Consider the following 20,227-nt stretch of genomic DNA (forward strand, 5'->3'; position numbering starts at 1 on the left):
TTCCAGTTTCTGGCCACTACAAATAGGGCTGCCACAAACATTTTTGCACATACAGGTCCCTTTCCCTTCTTTAATATCTCTTTGGAATATAAGCCCAATAGTAACACTGCTGGATCAAAGGTATGCACAGTTTAATAACTTTTTGAGCATAGTTCCAAATTGCTCTCCAGAATGGTTGGATCTGTTCACAACTCCACCAATAATGCACCAGTGTCCCAGTTTTCCTGCATCCCCTCCAACATTTGTCATTATCTTTTCCTGTCATCTTAGCCAATCTGACAGGTGTATAGCGGTATCTCAGAGTTGTCTTAATTTGATTTCTCTGATCAATAGTGATTTGGAACACCGTTTCATATGAGTAGAAATAGTTTTTATTTCCTCATCTGAAAATTGTCTGTTCATATCCTTTGACCATTTATCAATTGGAGAATGGCTTGATTTCTTATAAATTAGAGTCAATTCTCTATATATTTTGGAAATGAGGCCTTTATCAGAACCTTTAATTGTAAAAATGTTTTCCCAATTCATTCTTCCCTTCTAATCTTGTCTGCATTAGTTTTGTTTGTACAAAAAGCTTTTTAACTTGACATAATCAAAATTTTTTCTATTTTGTCATTAATAATGATCTCTAGTTTTTCTTTGGTCACAAATTTCTTCCTCCTCCACAGGTTTGAGAGGTAAATTATCCTATGTTCCTCTAATCTATTTATAATCTCATTCTTTATGCCTAAATCATGAACCCATTTTGATCTTATCTTGGGTATAGTGTTAAGTTTGGGTCAATGTCTTGTTTCTGCCATACTAATTTCCAGTTTTCCCAGCAGTTTTTGTCAAATAGTGAATTCTTATCCCAAAAGTTGGGATCTTTGGATTTGTCAAACACTAGATTGCTATAGTTATTGACTATTTGTCCTGTGAATCTAACCTATTCCACTGATCAGTCTGTTTCTTAGCCAAAACCAAATGCTTTTGGTGACTGCTCCTTTATAATATAGTTTTAAATCAGGTACAGTAAGGCCACCTTCATTTGATTTTTTTTTCATTAGTTGCCTTGAAATTCTTGACTTTTTGTTCTTCCATATGAATTTTGTTGTTATTTTTTTCTCAGTCATGAAAATTTCATCTTTCAAAGGAAAGTCATCTTTTGGACTTGGGTTGGACCAGATGACAGACACAAATGATTGTAAGAATTTCAAATGGGAACATTCACAACAATCAGATGTAAAACACATCCAGAAGATGCCTTACCTTAGACAAGAGGCTTAATCACCCATCACAAGTGCCCACCAAGCACTTGACTCTGGGAATGTTACAGAATGAGAGCAAGGAAAACTTTAGTCCATGAGAATTTTCAGTGGCTATAATCTCATTCCAGCACAGACCAATGACAATAGGATGACCTCATTTTTTACTTTTGACTGCAAAGTCCAGTTAAGTGCTTCTGAACTCTCAAGCGTGTATACAGATTCTTCAAGATGAATTAGAATGATTAGGCTGAGCAATCTACCATGTAGCATAAAAGCCATTACCCTTGATTCCCTCATCATGGCTTAGCCAGTTCTCCAGTCCTTCCCAGCTTCTACATCTCAAGCAGAGACAAACCACAAAATCTCTTTTCTGCAGGATAAACAATTTTGACCAAAGGGAAAGCACCTGTAAAGTCATAGGCATATTTTTCATCAGCACCCATTCACAATGGATAGACTCTCTATGACTCTTGAATCTCTTGCAAGTTCAACTGCTGTAATTTCATTTTGAGCTTTTTTTTTTTTTTTTTTTTTTAATGGAAAGGAACTGAGACATACAAATGACAAGACACAGATCTTCTAGTCCAAGTTTGCATTTTATGGATATGGAAATGGAAAGTCAGGGAGTTTAATAGATTTGTCCAATGTTTAATAACTAATAAATTGCAGAACCAGGATTCAAACGTAGAATTCAATACTAGACTTGAAATCTAGAATTCAACACTGTTTTACTGCCTCTGTAATAGGCAACATATTTCATTTCTTTGGGATTCAGTTTCCTCAACCAGAAAAATAAATAAATTACACCAATTGCCTTTGTAATAAAATTATTATCCAGGGGGTCCACTGATGAAATAATCACATCAATCAGAAAATCAGTGATGCAGAAATAGCATGGCTAGAGCTTTATTATTCTCAGAGCACAAGACTTCACTGTGTACAAAATAAATCAGAACAATAGGTTTAAGCTACATCATATAGAGTTATGGGTTTTACTGACAGGGTGGATACAATGGAATTCCAAAATGCAAACAAGAAAAGATATTGATTTGCATCTCAAAGAACAGATGGGAGAAGGGAAAATCTGCCTCAAGGAATATAGCAAATGCATCAATAAACACCAGACCTGTAACTGGATATTTCAAGCTAAAATTTATAGATAGTACTAATGACAAAAATTTATCTGACTGAAACTTACAGACAGAAATAAGAGCAGCTAGTTGGCACAGTAGATACAGTGCTGAACCTGGAGTGAGGAAGACTCAAATTTCTGAGTTCAAATCCAGCCTCAGACACTTACTAACTGTCACTTAACCCTGTTTGCTTCAGTTTTCTCATCTAGGACATTATCTAGTGAAGGAAATAACAAACCAATCCAGTATTTCTGCCAAGAAAATCCTAAACAAAAAGTATGGAAGCAATTGAAAAATGATTGAATGACAACAAAAACAAAGATGTATCTGTAATTAACCAGAAAACACCAACGTTATTGTAGTTTCTATCTCAGCTTGATTTAGCAAACTCCAGCTAATTAGTGGACTGCATTATCTCGAATGAATAACAATAATAAAGTTGAGCCATATTCTTATCACATCTTCCAAGAGAAGTAGTTTGCCTAAGGTCCTACAATTAATAACAGCAGATTTGGGATCAGATCTCAAGATTCCTGTTCATTCCATTTTGAATTATTTTCATTGTACCAGGATACTTCAAAAGAAAGTCTTCCAACATATGGCATAGGAAAGACACCACTGGGAAAGAAAGCAGTATAAAGTGGGGAAAGAGATCTTGGGAGGGAAGTCAATGACCTACTCTATTTCTCAATTTGGTCCTGCATGTAGTATGAGCTTTAAATAAATGTTCCCCCCTCATTTTTAAAATATTTTATTTTTTCTGGTTATATATGTATATTAACTTTTAAAATATACATTTCTTTATGAATCATGTTGAGAAAGAAAAAATCAGAACAAAAGGGGAAAACCACGAGAGAGAAAAAAACAGAAAAAAAGAAGTATACATAGCTTGATTTCCATTCAATCTCCATAGTTCTTTTCTGAATACAGATGGCATTTTCTATCCACAGTTTTTTGGAATTGCCTTGGATCCCTGAACCACTGAGAAGAACCAGATCTTTCATAGATGATCATTAGACGATCTTGCTGTTTCTATGTACAATGTATTCTTGATTCTGCTTATTTCACTCATCATCAGTTCATGTAAATCTTTGCGGGCCTTTCTAAAATCAGTTTGTTCATCATTTTCTATAGAACAATAATATTCCATTACTTTCATATACCACAACTTATTCAGTCATTCCCCAATTGATGGGCATCTACTCATTTTCCAATTATTTGCTACTACAAAAAAGAACTGCTACAAACATTTTTGCATACATGGGTTCTTTTCCCTCCTTTATGATTTCCTTGGCATTGGCATTCCAATGGTGGCATTGCTGGGTCAAAAGGAAGGGTATGCACAGTTTTATTGCCATTTGGTCATAGTTCAAATTGCTCTCCAGAATGGTTAGATTATTTCACAATTTCACCAACAATACAATAGTGTTTCAGTTTTCCCACATCCCCTCCAACATTTATCTTTCCCTGTCATCTGCACCAATCTGAGAGGTGTAACATGGTATTTTAATTTGCATTTATCTAATCAATAGTGGCTTAGAGCACTTTTCATATGATTATAGACGGCTTTAATTTTGTCATCTGAAAATTGTCTATTCATATCCCTTGACCATTTATCAATTCCCAAGCATTTTTAAAGCTTATCCCTACTTGTCAAGCCTATTCATACTTCACATCTACCTTCTTGTACACACTACAAATCACCCCTTCAAAGCAGTAACCCCTCTCCCTTCCTCCATATCTAGTCCATTCTCCTCTCCTCCCCATCACTTTTTCCCCTCACTATCTGTTTTTCCCAGAAAATACCACTCTCTATCCCATCCTTTATTTGATCTCTTCTTGTTTACTCCCACCAAATCTGTTGGGCTGAATTATTTGCCATTGTTTCTCAGTCTAACTGTCTTTACATTACATTCATATCTACAGAAAGTCTTTCCCAAACCCTTTTAATTCTGTTGCTTTTCTCTAATTATCTCCTAGTCATCTTCTGTGTAATTAATATATATTTGTCACCTTGCCCATTAGATTGTGAGCTCCTTAAAGGTAGGAATTGTCTTTTGCCTCTTTTTGTATCCCCAGCACTTTGAGATAATGCCTGGAACATAGTAAATACTTAATAATTTTTTTTGATTGAACACAATTTGACAAACATTTATTAAATCCTTGCCATGTACAATATATTCTGTGTCCTTTTTTCCTCATCAGATGAGATCTCCCTCTCCTCTATTGTCCTCCTCTGTATTAATTTGGTTATGGCAACAGATCTGGAAATACACTAGGGAACATCATGGAGGGAAGGAAGTAACTTAGGAAAGAGATAATTTTTCCATTCTGAGCTGGGAATAAAAGTGAAAGAAAGAATTGGGAGCAAGAGGAAATGGAGGGGGCTAAGGAGATTATCACTGGTAGGTTTTATACATGTAAATTATATATAATTATAATTATAATGAATAATATAATTTCAGCTGAAGACCATATGCACGCAAATACTGGCAAGTCATAAACCAAGTTCTGTGATAGAAAGAGGCCTTAAAGAACATCCTGTCCAAAATTGTCTCCTTCCTTGGATCTGAAATCCTACACTGAGACAGAAAGGAACAGGGATAGCCAGGAGTATAATAAGATCTTAAAATCATAGAATCATAGGCAAAAGTATGATTCCAGGCTAAATAATGGTGATATAATTATACAGAGACAGTTTAGTCTCTGCCTTCAAGAAGTTCACATGTTTAACGATCAGCTCAACAAAAAAAATGTGAAAAAATATGTATTTATCTCAAACTTTTAAGCTGAATTTGTATTATTAATCCACATTCTTTTCTCCATCACTTTCTTTTTCCCATTTTAAATGATATTTTATTTTTCCCCAATTAACAAATAAAAACAATTTTAACATTTAACATTTTAACATTTTTTTAATTTTGAGTTCCAAATTTTCTTTCTCTCTAATCTCTCCCTGACACAATAAGTAATTTGAATCAGTTATACATATTCAGTCATGCAAAACATATTACTAAAATAATCACATTATGAAAGAAGCTATAGATTCAAAGAAAAAACCACACAAAAATATAGAAAGTGAAAAATAATATGCTTTGATCTGCATTCAGATTCCATTAGTTCTTTCTCTGGAGGCAGCTAGCATTTTTCACCACTGAGTCCTTTGGAATTGTCTTTGATCATTGTATGGCTGAGAAGAGCTGATCTTTGTACAAGGTTGCTGTTACTGTGTACAATGTTGTCCAGGTTCTGTTCACTTCATTTTTCATCAGGTCTTTATAGATTTTTCTGAAATCTACTTGCTCATTATTTGTTATAGCACAGTAATAATCCATTACAATCAGATACCACAACTTGTTCAGTCATTTCCCAATTGAAGGGCATCCTCTCAATTTTCAATTCTATGCCACTACAAAAAGAGTTGGTATAAATATTTTTATACAAATAGGTCCCTTCCTTTTTTATTCTTTGGAATACTGACATAGTAGTAGTATTACTAAATTAAAAGGCATGCATATTTCCAAATTGTTCTCCAGAATCAGTTCACAATTCCACCAATAGTGTATTAGTATCCCAGTTATCCCATATTGCCCCCCAACATTTATTATTTTCCTTTTCTGTCATTTTAACCACTCCAAAAAATATATCATGGCACTTTCAAAGTTATTTTATTTTGCATTTCTCTAACCAATAGTGATTTTAGAGCACTTTTCCATATGACCATAGATAGCTTTGATTTCCTCATCTAAAAACTGTTTGCTCATATTTTTTAACCATTTATCAACCGAGGAATGGACCTGTATCAAAGTCACTGCAAATATCATTTCCTAGATTCTTGCTTTTCTGCTAATCTTGATGGCATTGAAATTCATGCAAAACTTTCTAATTTAATATAATCAAAGATGTCTATTTTACCTTTGGTGATGTCTCTATCTCTTATTTTGTCATAAAGTCTTCCCTTCTCTGAATGACTCTATGGCTGCCCTCCCTCATATCACACATTTGAGCAACCTGTGTTCATTATATCCTAAAACGAGAAAGAAAGGAATCGAACCTTCAAAAAATTGATTTCAAGTCAACCCCATAACCTTTATGACTTTCTCAAGAAAGTCCATATGACAGGAAAACTATTCCTTGCTCTCCTAAATCGTTTAAGGTATTACCTTTTATGTTTATGTCATGTCATGTACCCATTGTAAAATATTAGTCTATAGTTTCTGCTATACTGTTTTCTAGATTTCCAAGAGTTTTTGTCAAAAAGTAAGTTCTTATCCCAAATTTTGAGGTATTTGAGTTTATCAAACACAAGATGAATATATTCTATTGAGTCTTGTGTACCTAATGTATTCCATTGATCCATTACTCTCTTTCCTAGCCAGTACCACATAATTCTGATGAGTACCACTTTAAATCAATTTGAGATCTGGTAGGATTCAGCCTCCTTTGTTCACATTTGTTTTTATTAATTCTTTTGATATTCTTGATCTTTTTTTCTCCCAATTGACTTTTCTTCTGATTTTTTCCTAGCTCTATAAAATAATTTCTGGTTGATTGAATGCTATGGTACTAAGTAAATTAATTTAGGTAGGATTGTCATCTTTATTATATGGTTGAACCTATCCATGAGGAATGGATATTTTTCCAATTGTTTAGACCTGACTTTATTTTATGAAAAATGTCTTGCATTGTGTTTATATAATTCCAAGTATTTTATATTGTCTACAGTTATTTTTAAAAAGAATGTCTCTCTCTTTTGGTGCTAGGCTTTGTTCACAATGTATAGAAATGCTGATGATTTATATGGGTTTATTTTATATTCTGCAACATTACTAAATTTTTTAATTCTTTCTACAAAATTTTTAGTTGAATTAGTTGATTCTCTAGGATTTAGATGATTTGGTTGATTCTCTGGGATTCTCCAAGTATGTGGTCATATCATCTGCAAAGAGTTATTGCTTTATTTCCTCATTTCCTATTCTAATTCCTTCATTTTCTTTTTCTTCTCTTATTATTATAGCTAGCATTTCTAGTACAATATTAAGTAATAGTACTGATAATGGGCATCCTCATTTCCCTGATTTTATTAGGAAGACTTCTAGCTCATTCCCATTACAGATATATTTGCTGGTGATTTTAGATAATTATTATTTATCATTTTAAGGAAAGATCCATTTATTCCTGGACGCTAATGTTTTTAATAGGAATGAGTATTGCACTTTGTCAAAAATCTTTTCTGCATCTATTAAGATAAACATATAATTTCTGTTGATTTTGTTCTTGATATGGTCAATTATGTTGATAGTTTTCCTAATATTATGCCAGTCCTGCCTTCCTGCCTTCCTTCAGTATTATTAGGAAAATTGGTCTGTACCTTTCTTTCTCTGTTTTGTCTTTTCCTCGCCTGAGTATGTAAATACCAGCACTATATTTGTATACTAAAAGGAATTTAGTAGAACTCCTTCTTCACCTATTTTGTCAAATAATTTCTATTTTTAGTAGAATTTACTTGTGAATCCATCTGGCCCTGGGGATTTTTTCTTAGGGAATTGATGGCTTATTCAATGTCTTCTTCTAAATTGGGGTTATTTAAATATTCTATTTATTCTTCTATTAATCTGTGCAAATTATGAATATTCATCCATATAATTTAGATTGTCAGATTTATTGGCATATAATTGAGCTAATTGAGCAAAATAGCTCCTTACAATTGTCTTAATTTTCTCTTCATTGATGGTAAATTTAGCCTTTTCATTTTTGAGACTTGTAATTTGGTTTTCTTCTTTCTTTTTTTAAATTAAATTAACCAATCTTTTATCTAGTTTTTTTCTCCATAAAATCAACTTCTAGTTCTATTTATTAGTTCAATAGTATTTCATTCAATTTTATTCATCTCTCCTTTGATTTTCAGAATTGTCAATATGGTGTTTAATTGGGGATTTTTAATTTGTCCTTGAACTGCTCTATGTATTTTATTGATGTAAGTGTTTAGAGATATAAAATTTCTCCTAAATATTGGTTTGACTGCATTCCATAAATTTGGCTATGTTGTCTCTCACAGTCATTCTCTTTCATGAAATTATTGATTATTCCTATGATTTATTCTTTGATCCACTCATTCTTTAGAATCAGTTTCTGATTAATTTTTATCTTCCCATTGCTCTTTACTAAATATCAATTTTATGTATCATGGTCTGAAAAGTATGTATTTAATATTTCTGTCTTTCTGCATTTGGTTGAGAGGTTTTTGTGCCCTAATACAAGGTCACCATATAGTGCTGAGAAAAAAGTTTCTCTAGAGGTCCAGCATATCTAACTTTTCTAAAATTCCATTCATCTATTTAACTTCTTGTTTATTTTGTGGTTGTATTTATTTTGTTCTGAGATGGGAAAATTGAGGTCCACCACTAGTTTAGTTTTACTATTTCCTCCTATAACTCATTTAACTTCTCTTTTAGAAATTGGGATGCTAGGTCATTTGGTGCATGTTTGTTTACTATTAATATTATTTCATTTTCTAGCAAGCCTTTTAGCAAGATGTTATCCCTCTTTCTTTTGATTTGGTCTATTTTTACTTTGTTTTGTCTGAGATCATGATTGCTACCCCTGTTTTAAAAAAAAAATCAGTTGAAGCATAATAGATTCTGCTACAGCCCCTTATTTTATTTTTATATGTCTCTCTGTTTCAAGTGTGTTTCTTGTAAATGATATGTTTTTAAATTCTGGTTTCTAATCCATTCTGCTTCTGGCTTTTGGGTGAGTTCATTCTATTCACATTCATAATTATGATTGCTAACTGTGTATTTCCCTCCATTCTATTGTTTTTTGTTTATCCCTCTCTCAAGCATAGAGGCCCATATCCTGTCAAGTGTAACTTGTGCCATATTAATATGTAATTGGGAAATATTTAATAAAACAAACAAAAATACAATAAAACATAAATAATATTAATAGGTGCTTTTCTAAGTTAATATGTAGCCCAGGGGATCATTATGTATGGCTTATTGAAGTCATTAGCTGTCACTGCCCAATTCTAATTTCTTCGGTTAACTTTTGGATCTTCTTTTTCATTTGGCCTTTTTAAGAAGTTGTATTCTACTTTTTAAAAAGTTTTCCTTAATGAATTTTTGTACATCTTTTTCCATTTTTTGTTTCCTTTACTGAGCTATTGACTCTTTTTTCATGATTCTTTTGCATAATTCTCATGTCTTTCCCCAATTTTTCTACTATCTTTCTTATTTGATTTTTTTTAAATCCCTCTTAAGTTCTTCTAGAAGTTCTTTTTGGGACTGAAACCAATTCATACTTCTCTTTAAGGCTTTGTATGTAGACATTTTCACATTGTTGTCATCTTTTGAATTTTGTATTTTGATATTTCCTGTCTTATAGCTTTCTATGGCAAGTGTTTTTGTTTGTTTGTTTGTTTGTTGCTCATTTTCCAGTCTATTTCATGACTCTGCTTCTGGGGTACCAGAGGCACTATCCCAAGTTTCTTATATTGGAAGCTAGGAGACTGGCCATTGACCTGCTGCACCTTAGCAGAGGGTTGTGACTAATTCCCCATTTGTGCACAAGACTGAGGACAGGGATTTCTTTGGCTTGTTTTTGTATAGTCAGCATAGTCCCTGGTACATAGAAAGAACACTTAGCTCAGTGCCTGTTGACTTGACTTTCTGGGTTGTTTGGTAAGAGGAGGTTGTCTCCCAGAAGTTCAATGGACATATTTTCATTGTCAATCTCTATAAAAGTAAAGGGAACAGAATGTCCTGTGACAATCACAGGGCATTCTCTCTCTTAATCATTGCTGGCAAGATTCTTGTTCCCCTTTTCCTAAAAAATGGTCATCTATCTTCATCTTGGATTCAGAAAGAGCCAAAGAATGATAGATATGATGCTTGCTGCCCAGCAACTGCAGGAAAAAATGCCAAGAGCAAAACAGAGGCCCATATACAACAGATATTTGCAGGCCTTTAATATTGTCGATTCTGAGGAATTATAGAAAATTAAGTCAAAATGTGGTTGCCCAGGGAAGTTCATTAGTAATGGATTCAATTTCATGATGGTATGCTTGCTTGGGTTCTGGATGATGGAAAATGGAAAATGAGCTCATGCTTTCCCAGTCATCAATGGAGTGAAACAAGACTGTGTGCTTGCTCCCATTTTTAGCGTACTTTCAGTCATGTTGCCAAATGCCTTCAGTGAGGATGAACATGGTATCAAGGTCAGCTACTGCACTGATGGTAGATTTTTCACACTGATAATGAAGTTTATGCTCACATTGCCAGAGCTAGCTCAGTGTTTAGGAGGCTCCAAAGGAAAGTGTGAGAGAGAAGAGATATTAGACTTATTACCAAATTTAAGGTCTATAGAATCATTGTGCTGACCTCATTGTTACATGCCTGTGAAACCTAGACAATATCCCAGCGCCATGCCAGGAAACTGAATCTCTTCTTTTTGTATTATTTTAGGAGGATCCTGAAAATCACCTGGTAGAATAAGATGTCAGATATCGAGGTCCTTTCTTGAACTAAACTGCCCCATGTTCAAACTCTACTGCAGAGAGCATAACTCCAATGTGTTGGGCACATTGTTTGAATGCCAAATGTATGTTTGCTCAAAGACTATTTTACAGAGAGTTCAGGGCAAGTGCTCACAAAGTGACCATTTAAAAAAAATTGATACAATGACACTTTCTTAAGAACTTTTAAATTTATTTAATGATATGGGAGACTGTCACAAGACCACAAGACACCAGGATGACATATCCTCATCAAAGAAGATACTGTGTTCTATAAGCAAAGTGAAATTGAAATAATAGCTCAAAAGAAACACAAGATGAGCAGATTTAGAGAATCCACCCCAAATGTTCATATGGACTATATCTAACCTGTAGTAGCACATTCCAAGCTCCTATTGGTCTCATCAGCCACAGCTGGACCCATTATAACTTGATTCTGACATAGTGATGTCATTTTGGTCATCTTCAAAAACAAAGGATAACAAGCAAGCAAAAGTATGCCCAGTACTTAGCAAAGTCCCCAGCATATATGAAGAACACTTAGGTCAGCATTTGTTGCCTTGATTTAACTTGTCCCAGAACCATTACTATCTGAATTCCATCCAACAAGATGAGAAGAATGATTTTCCTGTCATCATCTTCATAAATATCCCCATAAAATTAAGATCTAAAGTCTTATTACTATTACTGGGTATGGAGCTAAAGCCATCAGAGAAGAGAGACCTAATAACTCTCACATAGGGTTCAGAACACTATACTGTTAAGGAAAATGTCAAGTTTTCTTCTGGCTCAAATGCTTGCTTTTTTAGCAGGTGAGAGAGGCATAGAATTAGAAATTTAGTGGAGAAGGGTCATTTATTATGTCTTCATTTACTGATTGAGAAACTAAGTTCTAAAAATGGAAAGTAATTTAATCAAGGTTGACAGGATGATTCATTCCTAGAACTATTAATATATGCAACTGCTAGCCTTCAAGTGATAGTCATGTGGTGGATAAGGATTCCCTGACCTCAACAATGTCAAGTCAAAAGCTATGGTTAGGGATTCCAAAGCCAACAAAGAGATTACATAGTTTGCCTGGAAGTGAGATGGGATGGAAGAAGTCAGAGTTATCTACTGAGATCCAGAGAGCTATACTACACCTCTATGTCCTAAATGCCTATATTTATAGAGGAAAGCTTTCAGCATTTTGGAAAATGGTTTCTAGAGATCCCTATAATTAAGGGATTTTGTCAATACCCATAGTAAAGAGAGAGAAGTAAAGGAGAGAGAGGATGCTAAACTTTTATCAAGATTTTTTTTGGACCCAAGGACAGTAACAGTCTGACCAATCCTGTTTTATGTTATCTCTTTCCTTCCTCCCCATTGAAACTGCTTTCACTAGGACTAAGAACTGATACAATTAAAGCAAAAGAGTTTATGACTCATAGGCAATGCTGGATATGTTGGTAGTATTTGTAGCTAAAGGAAGAGTTTGTTAATCCTAGATAATTTTCCACTTAGGCAAAGCATAGAACATCTATTTCTCAACTAGGTTAATTTTTGGTTCCCACCTTTAAGAATCTCAATAGAGTGGGGCAAATGAGGCTTTGTCTCAGGGCATCATAATTAGAGAGATACTGATAATACTTTTATTCCAATAGATAAAAATAACTAGTTAGCAAAAATCAGCTAAAACAAAAAAAAAAAAAAAAATCACCAATTGGTGTACTTCCTCCTTTCCTCTCTAGTAGCCTTCCTCTCTAGTTGGCTACACTTGTGGTGATATCCTCTTCAATTAAGTCCTTTCTGCTTACTCCCCACGTTCTGTAGCCTATCCCAAGATTCTTGCCTATGGAGGTCAGTGATTCTGTCCCTCACACAAAACAAAGTTCCTGACCTCTCTACCTGACCCTGTCCCCAACCAACCCTCAACTTCATTTTTTGTTGATTGTTCTAAGCTTCCTTCAATGGCAAAAATTACAATTGACCTGCCCCATTTAGTCCTCCTGTAAAATACAAAGAATTTGTAAACCTTGAATAATGCCTTAACTTTCTTTCCCCTCAGCATTCTTATCAGTAAAATGAGGAGAATGGAATGTGATCAAAAGAGACAATGAGCGTGACCTTGATCAGAAAGTAGATTGAGATGAACCAGCAGATTGGGGTTGGAATCTAGTCCTGTCTTTCCCCCAACTCCCCTGAAGTGCTGCCCAGAAAAGTTGGGCTCTAGATTACCTGTCCAAGTACTTCCCCTCCTAGCAAGAGGGAAAAGAGGTAGCAGAAGAGAAGAAATCCATTCTTCCTCAGCTGCTCATCCTATCCTAACCTGCTATGGTAATGTGTTTTAATGCTTGTCTGTATTTCTCTGCTTATTGAAACTGCTATTGAACTATATGTCTTTTACAATTATCTTAGTCCAGGTCTACAGGTGCCTGATTTGAGACTGAAAGAGGACAATAGGAGCCAAAAGAAAAAAGAGATTTTCCCAATTGGGGAGGTGAAGGGTAGGATGAAAAGTTGATGAAAAAGAGAATGTCTGAAATTTTAGGAATATTCTAGGCCCTAATTATACTCTAGACTGACTTATGAACTGCTTCATTTCCTTGGGTTTTTTTTTTCAGTTTTTTTAAATTAATTTTTATAATTATAACTTTTTTTACAGTACATAAGCATAGGTAATTTTTTTTTTACAACATTATCCCTTGTGCTCCCTTCTGTTCCAAATGTTTCCCCTCCTTCCCTCCACCCCCTCCCTTAGATGGCAGGCATTCCCATACATTTATCTTATAGTATATCCTAGGTACAATATATATGTGCAGAACCGAATTTTGTTGTTGTTGTTGTTGCAAAGGAAAAATTGTATTAGGAAGGTAAAAATAATCTGGGAAGAAAAACAAAAAAACAAACAAACAAACAAAATGCTCACAGTTTACACTCATTTCCCAGTGTTCCTTTTCTGGATGTATCTGATTCTGTCCATCATTGATCAATTGGAATTGGATTAGCTCTTCTCTATGTTGAAGATATCCACTTCCATCAGAATACATCCTCATACAGTATCACTGTTGAAGTATATAATGATCCCCTAGTTCTGCTCATTTCACTCAGCATCAGTTGATGTAAGTCTCTCCAAGCCTCTCTGTATTCCTCCTGTTGGTCATTTCTTACATTACAATAATATTCCATAACATTCATATACCATAATTTACCCAACTATTCTCCAATTGATGGACATCCATTCATTTTCCAGTTTCTAGCCACTACAAAAAGAGCTGCCACAAACGTTTTGGCACATACAGGTTCCTTTCCCTTCTTTAATATCTCTTTGGGATATAAGTCCAGTAGTAGCACTGCTGGGTCAAAGGGTATGCACATTTTGATAACTTTTTTGTGCAAAATTCCAGATTGCTCTCCAGAATGGTTGGATTTTTTCACAACTCCACTAACAATGCATCAGTGTCCCAGTTTTCCCACAGCCCTTCCAACATTCATCGTTATTTGTTCCTGTCATCTTAGCCAATCTGACAGGTATGTAATGATATCTCAGAGTTGTCTTAATTTGCATTTCTCTGATCAATAGTGATTTGGAACACTCTTTCATACTTTTCATTTTAATTTCATCATCTGAAAATTGTTTGTTCATATCCTTTGACCATTTATCAATTGGAGAATGGCTTGATTTCTTATAAATTACAGTCAATTCTCTGTATATTTTGGAGATGTGGCCTTTATCAGAACCTTTACCTGTAAAAATGTTTTCCCAATTTGTTACTTCCCTTCTAATCTTGTTTGCATTAGTTTTGTTTGTGCAGAAACTTTTTAATTTGGTGTAATCAAAATGTTCTATTTTGTGATCAATAAGGGTCTCTAGTTCTCCTTTGGACACAAATTCCTTCCTCCTCTACAAGTCTGAAAGGTAAACTATCCTATGTTCCTCTAATTTATTTATGATTTCATTCTTTATGCCTAAATCTTGGACCCATTTTGATCTTATCTTAGTATGTGGTGTTAAATGTGGGCCCATGCCTAGTTTCTTCCATACTAATTTCCAGTTTTCCCAGCAGTTTTTGTCAAATAATGAATTCTTATCCCAAAAGTTGGGATCTTTGGGTTTGTCAAACACTAGATTGCTATTTTTATTCACTATCTTGCCCTGTGAACCTAACCTATTCCACTGATCAACTAGTCTATTTCTTAACCAATACCAAATGGTTTTGGCGACTGTTGCTTTATAATATAGTTCTAGATCAGGTACAGCTAGACCACCTTCATTTAATTTTGTTTTCATTACTTCCCTTGAAATTCTCGACCTTTTGTTGTTCCATATGAATTTTGTTGTTATTTTTTTCTAGGTCATTAAAATAGTTTCTTGGGAGTCTGATTGGTATAGCACTAAATAAATAGATTAGTTTAGGGAGTATTGTCATCTTAATTATATTCGCTCAGCCTCTCCAAGAGCACTGAATGTCTTTCCAATTATTTAAATCTGACTTTATTTTTGTGGCAAGTGTTTCATAATTTTGCTCATATAATTCCTGACTTTCCTTTGGTAGATATATTCCCAAATATTTTATACTATCGACAGTTATTTTGAATAGAATTTCTCTTTGTATCTCTTGCTCTTGGATTATGTTGGTAATGTATAAAAATGCTGAAGATTTATGTGGATTTATTTTGTATCCTGCTACTTTGCTAAAGTTGTGAATTATTTCTAATAGCTTTTTAGCAGAGTCTTTGGGGTTCTCTAAGTATACCATCATGTCATCTGCAAAGAGTAATAGTTTGATTTCCTCATTTCCTACTCTAATTCTTTGAATCTCTTTCTCGGCTCTTATTGCTAAGGTTAGCGTTTCTAGTACTATATTGAATAGTAATGGTGATAGTGGGCAACCTTGTTTCACTCCTGATCTTACAGGGAAAGGTTCCAGTTTATCGCCATTACATATGATGCTTACTGCCGGTTTTAAATATATGCTCGTTATTATTTTAAGGAAAAGTCCATTTATTCCTATACTCTTAAGCATTTTTAGTAGGAATGGATGTTGGATTTCATCAAATGCTTTTTCTGCATCTATTGAAATGATCATATGGTTTTTATTAATTTGATTATTAATATGGTCAATTATACTTATAGTTTTCCTAATATTAAACCAGCCCTGAATTCCTGGTATAAATCCTACTTGATCATAGTGTATTATCCTGGGGATGATTTTCTGAAGTCTTTTTGTTAATATCTTCCATCAATATTCATTAAGGAGATTGGTCTATGGTTTTCTTTCTCAGTTTTCAATCTACCTGGTTTAGGTATCAGTACCATGTCTGTTTCATAAAAGGAATTTGGTAGGACTCCTTCAATCCCTATTTTTTCAAATAGTTTATATAGCATTGGAGTTAGTTGTTCTTTAAATGTTCGGTAGAATTCACATGTAAATCCATCTGGTCATGGGGATTTTTTCTTAGGGAGTTGGTTAATAGCTTGTTCTGTTTCTTTTTCTGAGATGGGACTATTTAGACTACTTACTTCTTCCTCTGTTAATCTGGGCAAGCTATATTTTTGAAGGTATTTTTCCATTTCATTTAAGTTATCGAATTTATTGGCATAAAGTTGAGCAAAGTAGCTCCTAACTATTGTTCTAATTTCCTCTTCATTAGTGGTGAGCTCTCCCTTTTCATTTTCAAGACTAACAATTTGCTTTTTCTCTTTCCTTTTTTTAATCAGATTTACTAAGGGTTTGTCTATTTTGTTGGTTTTTTCATAGAACCAACTCTTAGTTTTATTAATTAATTCAATAGTTTTTTTACTTTCAATTTTATTAATCTCACCTTTTATTTTTAGAATTTCAAGTTTCATGTTTGTCTGGGGGTTTTTAATTGGTTCCTTTTCTAGAAATTTTAGTTATAAGCCCAATTCGATGACCCTCTCTTTCTCTATTTTATGCAAGTAGGCCTGTAGAGATATAAAACTTCCCCTTATTACTGCTTTGGCTGTATCCCACACATTTTGGTATGATGTCTCATTATTGTCATTTTCTTGGGTGAAGTTATTAATTATGTCTATGATTTGCTGTTTTACCCAATCATTCTTTAGTATAAGATTATTTAGTTTCCAATTGTTTTTTGGTCTATTTTCCCCTGGCTTTTTATTAAATGTAATTTTAATTGCATTGTGGTCTGAAAAGGATGCATTTACTATTTCTGCCTTACTGCATTTGATTTTGAGGTTTTTATGCCCTAGTATATGATCGATTTTTGTATAGGTTCCATGAACTGCTGAGAAGAAAGTATACTCTTTTCTGACTTCATTTAGCTTTCGCCAAAGATCTATCATATCAAACTTTTCTAGTATTCGATTTACCTCTTTGACTTCTTTCTTATTTATTCTGTGGTTTGATTAATCTAATTCTGAGAGTGCAAGGTTGAGATCTCCCACTATTATAGTTTTGCTGTCTATTTCTTCTTGCAGCTCTCTTAATTTCTCTTTTAAGAATTTAGATGCTGCACCACTTGGTGCATATATGTTTAATATTGATACTGCTTCATTATTGATGCTACCTTTTAGCAGGATATAAGGCTCTTCCTTATCTCTTTTAATTAGATCAATTTTTGTTTTGGCTTTACCTGAAGCATAGTAGATTCTGCTCTACCCTTTTACTTTTAGTTTGAATGTATCACCCTGTTTCAGGTGTGTTTCCTATAAACAACATATAGTAGGATTCTGACTTTTAATCCAGTCTGCTAACTGCTTCCTCTTTATGAGGGAGTTTACCCCATTCACATTTATGGTTAGAATGACTAATTCTATATTGTTTGCCATCCTGTTAACTTCTGCTTATGCTTTTCTCCTTTCCTTCATTTCCTTGTTAAGCCTATCTTCTGTTAAACATAATACTGAATGAAAAAGGACAGAATTCAATGAATTGACAGATTTTCAAGATTTTGTTGCAAAAGATCTAAATTTAACAGAAAATTTGACATTTAAGACACAAGAGAAATATAAAGTAAACATCAAAGATTAGTTGCAAGATATTCATTAAGGACAAACTGTTTACTTATATGTGAAAATGTAAACTATATGTATGATTGTCATTAATAAATTGATAGTTCAAAAGAATAATTTGGGTAGAGCTGACTATGATGTGATTCTAAGAATAAAAATTGTATAGGAAAAGTTTTTTTAAAAATAATTATATAAATTATGTGCAAGAAGAAGAACTTACAGAGAAATTAGATTGAGGAGGAGGGCTGATAATTCTAGAACCCTATTCTCATCAGGAATGGGTTAAAAAAGGAACTATATATATGTATATATTTCAAATATATACATAAATATGGATATAAAAGTCTTTAAATTCAGAAAGAAATAATAGGGCAAGGGAATAGGGAGAGGGGAGTAAAGGAGGGATTTTTTAATTATTATTTTAATTATTATTAATTATTAATTTAAATTATTAAATTATTTTAAATTTATAAAGAAACAAAAGGGTAAGGGAATAGAATAAGAAGTGGACATCAGAAGGGTATGTAGATAAGCAGGAATGGGATAAAGAAAGAACAATAATTTGGAAAGATAAAAGTCTTCTCAATTCAGATAGAAACAAAACAGGAAAGGGTAGAGGGAGAGGACAAGGGAAGGATGTTTGGAGTGGGGCTAACTAATAAGAGGGCAAGGTAACTGAAAGAAAAGCAGAAGAGTCAGGAGAGATAGAAAATAACATATGCCCATAAATATAATAATAAAGATCAAAAATAGAATTTATTAGGGGGAAAAACAAAGCTAATGATCATGATCTCAAATAGTTAAAGCTAAAATATTTTTAATTAAAAGAGAAACATAGGGAAACTACACTATATGTTAGTCATATTAATCAGTATTGTTTTAGACTATTGAACTAGACAGTTTTGCTGTGGTGTAGGAAATGATGACTTACAAGATTTACAAAAATATGGAAAGATTTAGACTTATGAAGAAGTTATCAACCTTCAGAGAAACAGAGGAGATAGTATTGTCTTATATAGGTGAATATGAATGTATATGTATATTTGTATGTATGATCATGGACATTAATGTATATGTGAATGTGTGTATATAAATATAACTATATTTAATTGTAGCTTTTTGGGAGTGGGGGAAAGGAAGAAAAAATAATGAAGTAAAAAGTATACTGCAGAGAACCAAAAAAAAAAAAAAAAAAACTATTAAGGGAGCAAAGAAAAGGCAACTCTAAACATAATGTGCATTATTTATTAGATAGGCTTTCTTGAAATGGAAGTTTATTGCTTTCTATTTTGAATACTCTCATGTTCTGCTGTGCACATGGAAAGGTTTTTTTCTTTTTTTAACTTTGCATTTAAATTTTAAATAAATAAATAATTGGGGGGGATGTCTATCTTCTGATTCAAAAGTCTCAAATATGAATAGGCTCTGAGATATTTCTGAAATTGCAGAATTTCTCTCATAGTTTCATTCTGCTCTTTGCTCTAGTCCTTCCTAGCTATCTCATCTGACTATATCTCCTCTAATATGCTCAGTGCTCCACTTCTGACTGATTGCACTGTCCCCTGTTTTCTATTATGGGCTGAAGAAGATGGGAAAGGAAAGTGTTGTGCCATATTCCGTTTCTATACCAACTTGATAAGAGGAGCAAATATCTAGAAACAGCTCTGTGTCTTCTTTCTTTTGATTTCAATCAATCCCTAATCAATGATCATCCACTTTGTTGTCAATTCTTTGCAACCAAGAAAAGTGTTGCTATCAATATTTCAGTATGGAGCCCTTTTCTTTGTCAGTTTACCCACTGGCGTCACTTGCCTACCAGGAGAATAGCTGGATTTAGTGACCTTCCTTGCATGATTCCAAATTGTTTTCCAAAATGATTAGACCAATTCATAGCTCACCTACAATACAATACAAATACAATACAATACAAAAGGGCCTATCTCTTCACAGGTCCCCCAACATTAACTACTCCCATCTTTTTTTTTTTTTATTTTGCCAATTTATTGGTATGAAATAAAATATCAGGATTGTTTTGACTTATATTTTCTCTAAAACATTAAAGATTTCTTCTGCCTTGGTGCTTTACCCCATTCTTCCATATGATTATTAAGAGTTTTCAAGTCTTTTTTTGAGAACTGTTTCCTCTCTGTTCTCAGTTTTCTATTGGGGAATGGCTTCTGACATTAATTGTCCATGTATCTTGGATATCAAACCATTATAAGAGATATTTGATGGAAAAGACTTTTTTCAAGTCTACTACCTTCCTACTTGTCTGAGATTTCTTCATTTTGTTTATATAAAAGCTTTTCATTTTTTCATAATAACTACATAAATTTTAAAAACTTTTTCACAA

Source organism: Sminthopsis crassicaudata, chromosome 4 (assembly GCF_048593235.1).
Source record: "Sminthopsis crassicaudata isolate SCR6 chromosome 4, ASM4859323v1, whole genome shotgun sequence".
NCBI classification, from domain to species: domain Eukaryota; kingdom Metazoa; phylum Chordata; class Mammalia; order Dasyuromorphia; family Dasyuridae; genus Sminthopsis; species Sminthopsis crassicaudata.